Consider the following 6,000-nt stretch of genomic DNA (forward strand, 5'->3'; position numbering starts at 1 on the left):
CCCCCGAGCTCTGCCCCTGCTCACCTATGATTTCATTATCAAAATCACAAATAAAATGTCACCACCTTATAAGTGTCTTTATTCTATTGAAAGAATATAAAGTAACAAGCAAGCAAGGTTTATATGAGAACTGCAAGGGTGGTTTGGTCTCAGAACCCCATTCCTGTGACCATCCCCTCAGTAAACTAAAGAGAAGATGCCAGTTGGATTCAGAGTAAATCTCAGTGGTAGAGTGCTTGCTTAGCACGTACAAGGCCCTGGGTTTGATTCCTTAGCACTGTAAATGTAAAATACTAATAATAGTGATAATGATAATAACTATAAAATCAAACGAGGGACTGGAGAGATGGTTCGTAGGGTGATAATGCTTGTTTCACAAACGGGAGGACCTGAGTTCAGATCTCAGCACTCATGTAAAGAGTCGGGCACTCATGAGCAGTGCTGTGGGAAGGGAAGAGAGAAGAGGATTTCTTTCTTTCTTTCTTTCTTTCTTTCTTTCTTTCTTTCTTTCTTTCTTTCTTTCTTTCTTTCTTTCTTTCTTTTTTTGTTGTTGTTTGTTTGTTTTTCAAGACAGGGTTTCTCTGTGTACCTTTGGCGCCTTTCCTGGAACTCACTCTGTAGCCCAGGCTGGCCTCAAACTCACAGGGATCTGTAGATGTAACCAACCATCTTATTAAATAAGAAACACAGAACCAATGCAAAGAAGAAAGCCAAGAGGTCAGAGCAAAGAGCCTTACCCGCCTGCTGCAGCTAGCCTCTTCAGCCAAGAGAGACCTACTTCCTGTGTGGTTGTCTTTATATAGACTTTCTGTTCTGCCTTCTCATTGGTTGTAAACCCAACCACATGACCTCCTAGTCACTGCCTGTGTGCACAGACCTCCAGGTCTTCTATGGTTGGTATTGAGATTAAAGGCGTGTGTCTCCATACTGGCTGCACCCTTGACCACACAGAGATCTACCTAGCTCTGCCTACCAAGAGCTGGGATTAAAGGCATACACCACCACCGCCCAGCTTCTGCGATGGCTTGCTATTAGCTCTGACCCCCGGGCAACTTTATTTATTAACATACAAATAAAATCACATTTCAGTACAAATAAAATATCACCATAGAGATCCTCCTGCCTGCCTCCCAAGTGCTGGGATTAAAGGTGTGCGCCACCGCTGCCCGGAAGGAGGAGGATTTCTGAGGTTTCCTGGCCATCAGCCTTGCTCCAGCCTCAGTGAGAGATTCCGTCTCAGTGGAATAAAGTAGAGAATGATAGAGGAGGACCCCCAAGGTCCCACTCTGGTTTCTGAGTGCATGCCTAGGCATGTGTACCTGCACACACGTATGTACATACTATACTACACACATATACATACACAAATACAAACTGAAATCAAATGAAAATTGCTAAAATTCAGCAGCCATTCTTTAAAAGTTTTTTAAAAATTTATCAAGCCAGATGTGGTGGTGTACACCTTTAATCCCAGTACTCAAGAGGCAGAGGCATGTAGTTATCTATGAGTTCGAGGCCAACCTGGTCTACATATGGAGTTCCAGGGCAGTCAGAGTTGCATAATGGAGAAATTCTATCTCAAATAAACAAACAAAAAATAGTTTGTGTGTGTGTGTGTGTGTGTGTGTGTGTGTGTGTGTGTGTGTGTGTGTGTAGATGCCACTATACACTGTCCGTTCGAGGACAACTTGCAGAAATTGGTTCTCTCCTCTCATTGTGTGGGTTATAGGGATTGAACTCAGATGGTCAGGCTAGGCAGTAAGTGCCTTTGCCTGTGGAGCCATGCCAGTGATCCTCAATGGCCATTTTTTTTAAGTGTTTATTATTATTTTTAATTATGTGTAAGTATGTGTGAATATGCATACATAAGCTCAGGTGCCTGCAGAAGCCAGAGGCATAGAATCCTCTGATACTGGAGTTATAAACAATGGCCACTCTTAATAAAAATTATAAGGAGGTATAGGAGGAAATGATTTAAATAGGCAAAAGCCTACTTTCTCAGAACAATAATGAATATTATCTTAAATAGAGAAACAGGTAGATGCATTCCAGTTTTAGCCAGGAATCAGAAAATTGTGCTACCATTATAATCTAGTATTACTTAGGATATTTTGTGAATGACATATAATGAAAACTTGAAGTTTAATAAGCACAAAGATTAGGAAAATAGAAATATGTATCTTTTGATAGGGATATGTATTTAAGAAAATTCAAGATAATTCAGAAGGAAAATTAAACAGGCATATTGAAAGAGTGTCAATACTAGACAAATATACAGAAAACAATAGTCTCTTCAACTTTAATCAGAACCAACTAAAAACAGGAATGGGATATATTATTGTATATAACATTCGCCAAAAGAGTAAACTATTAGGAATAGTTGGACTAAGAAAGTAAGAAAACTCTTACCTTGTTAGCAGACAGGGCTGAAGGTCTGGAGAAGCCTCCCATGTTTGAGGGTGGGAAATTCTACATTATATAAAAAAGGCCAATCTCTCAACACTGGGGTCATACAATTTTATGAAAATGAAAAGAAGTTTTGTTTTTGTTTTTCCTACTTGGAGCTGATCAGAGCGATCAAACAATTCACCAAGGGGAACAAACGCTCCACATTGGCTCAGATGACCATGAAAAATGGTGAGGGGAGGTTTTTCTCTACCACACAGTCAGAACGCATAGGCTACAGCTATCAAATCAATGCAGTGTGGACAGTCAGGGTGTAACAAGACCGTGGAAATGTGATGCTTCAATTCAGAGGGAAAGGCAGATAGCCTACAGAATGGGGCAGGGGGAATCTTTGTCAGGTAGACTGCAGACAATGAATTGATACCTGGAATGTATAAAGGACTACAAAAAATAAACACCAAAATGGAAACTGCCCATCAGTTTAGTCCAAGGAACTAAACAATTTTCAGAAAAAGTACAGATGACCATAACATATTTTTAAAGGTGTCCATCCCTCAGAAAAATGCAAATTAAAACTACTTGGAGATTCCCTCTCTTCCCAGTCAGGATGGCTGTCATTAAGACAAGTGACAAGAAAGGCTGGCAAGGATGTAGAAAAGAGACCTATTCACCGTTGCTGAGTGTAAACTGGTGCAGCCACTATGGAAATCAGTGTAAAGCCTTCTCAAAAACCAAAACCAGCGCTGGGGAGGGGAGAGGCTCACTGGCTAACACACTTGCTGCAGAAGCCTGATGGCCTAAATTTGATCGATGCAACCATGTAAAGCTGCAAGGATAGGACTCCACTATCCTAAAACCAAATGATGACGATGATGATGATGATGATGATGATGATGATGATGATGATGTAAGTTATACGGTCACTTGCTAAGCTATGAGAAAATGCTTTCATAGAAGACATTGATAGGAACAGGAAGTGTGTCAACCTTTTGGGTTAAGAATGTAATATTATTAACCAAGTTAGAGTTCATGAAATGCTTTAAAATGTCATGAAATAAATGTCACACATTTTCACTGAATACACGAGATTTCTTTGGAAAAGGAGAAGCATCTATCTAGATTGAATCAGAGACTCCTCTCTGTGAGATCAGTACTGTTCTCCCTGCTGGGGACAGAGCAGGGGCCCGGAACTGCCTGCAGCCCTACCTTCAGGAAGTGTAAACAGAGGTAGGACACGTGTTTTTCTTTGGAAAGAAGCTAACGTCTTAGACACGGTCGGGGTGACAGACACTTGCCACCTGCCCTGTGTAGTAAAACACTGAAACGAGCAATAAGATTGGAATGGAGCTGAGACCAGACAGTCAAGTGTCCAGCAGGCCTGGTGTGTCCCCAGAAGCCAGGGTGAAACGAGAAGGGAGTGAACTCAAGGCTTTGCCCCAGCGGGGCTGGCAGAACAAGACCATTGGACTAACTAAACCACGCTTATAAGTGGACTGGTTTTAGCAGAAGACAAAAGGTTTCTGACATTTTATTTCCATGACACTGCTGGGCTGCCCAGGTGATAACACCCAGCTGGTTGTGGGAAAAGGCTACCAAGAGTCCAGGGAGGCAGGGCTTTCTGTTGAGGAGAGAGTGAAGGTCGTGAAAGTGAGTGAGTCACTGAAGGGAGAGGATGAGAGTCCGGGATTTAGGACACTGGTCCAGCAGTGCGTGGCATGCCTTACTGACCACGTGACCTTCTGGAAGCCATTTAATGGCTCTGGACCCCGTGTCCCCAGTTAACAGGCTGCCACACCTGCTATTGCCACATGCAGTGTCTGCATTGGGACACATGCGGAGGTGTGGACAGCAGGCACTGTGCAAGGAAGGACTTTCATGAAGGAAGGAGGCCCTGAGAAATGAACGCTGGGGTTTTGGCCCGGCCTCTTCGCCTTCCCGACAGCCAAGTCATCACTTCTCATATCTCAGCCCTTCCCTGCCGCCCAGAGCCTGATGACGCAACCCTCCTGCACAGGCCGCTGCCATTCTAAGATCACTCTGTTACGTTTGCCCTTGAAGAAAGCAAGCACGTGAAAGTCAACAGGGATCCAAGCATCTCTGCGTGTTTAATAACTTACTCCCAATGTTTCCGATGCAGGCATCCATTTTCTTCCTTCCTTCCTTCCTTCCTTCCTTCCTTCCTTCCTTCCTTCCTTCCTTCCTTCCTTCCTTTCCTTCCTTCCTTCTTTCTTTTCTTTTCTTTTCTTTTTTGAGACAGCCTTTCTCTGTGTAGCTTTGGAGCCTGTCCTAGAACTCGCTCTGTAGCCCAGGCTAGCCTCGAACTCATAGGAATCTGCCTGCCTCTGCCTCCCGAGTGCTGGGATTAAAGGCGTGCACCACCACCACCACCACCACCACCACCACCACCACCACCACCACCACCACCGCCCGGCACAGGCATCCATTTCTAAGACCAGTCTTCAACTTTGCCGTGTCTAAGTTTGAAAGATATTGTTTCCCTTTAATCATACATGTTTGTTCTGCAAAATCTCCAGAAATGACGCAGACACCACCAACCTGTCATGGAATTAAAAAGCACTGATAACACAGTGGCTTTGTCCTCTTTTTCTAGTGTATAGTAGAGACTTCAATAAAATTTCCCTCTTGAATATTTTTCTGTTGATGATTATATAATTAAATAGATAACAATGGTGTCAGTTATATTCCTGTTGTGCCATCTGTTAGTTCTCACACCTGGGACAAACTGGCTAATTGAGGTACCTATTAACATATCAAGGTGGACACTGGCTGCCAGGTCCTCCCAGCATCCCTCAGTCCCACCCGTTACAGGGTCCTCCTGGCTGACATTGCCATCCCGCACCCTGACCTCTCCAGCCCAGGGTCTGGGGTGCCCCTCCCCCAGCTGCCCTTCCCTATGTCACCCAGCCATTCGGGCCGTGCCAGCCCCTGTCACCCTTTTACTCTCTTGGTCAGTTTCCTGGCCCAGGCCCCTCTTGATCAGCAGCTCCTCCCTCCCTCTCCCTCTCTCCCCACATGGCCTGGCCCAGTCTGGCCATGTTCACTCTGGACCCTTCCAGATGCCTCTGGCCGTTTTCTCCTTCATATCTACAATAAAACTTCTCCACGACACCTAGGAGCAGTTGTGTCCTCCTTTTTATTTCTTTTTTTTTCCCCTTCACCATCCATCTCTAGAACTTTTCTATTTTGCAAAACTGAAACTATCCCTATTAACCAATAGCTTCTCCTCTAAGCCCAAGACTAGCGCTGGTGATTACAGTTTGTAATGGGCTGTATTGTGTTGCACTTTGGTGAGTGACCTTTACACATCCCTGGGAAGCCAGAACCTGGAATCACTATGCCCGTATGGAAATTAGTGTGGGCAGGCTGGTGAGAGAGCTCAGCGTGGGAAGTCTTTTTTTTTTTTTTTTTTTTTTTTGACAAGTCTGACAAGCCCGAGTTCTGTTTACCCATACCAACATGGCTGAAGAAAAAAACTGAGTCTTGCAAGTTGTCCTTGGGCCTCCACATGTACAATAAATAAATATAAGAAAGAGAGAGGTTAGGGTGGTCATCTGATTAATCCATGAAGTTAGG

The sequence above is a fragment of the Peromyscus leucopus genome, chromosome 10, assembly GCF_004664715.2.
Source record: "Peromyscus leucopus breed LL Stock chromosome 10, UCI_PerLeu_2.1, whole genome shotgun sequence".
NCBI classification, from domain to species: domain Eukaryota; kingdom Metazoa; phylum Chordata; class Mammalia; order Rodentia; family Cricetidae; genus Peromyscus; species Peromyscus leucopus.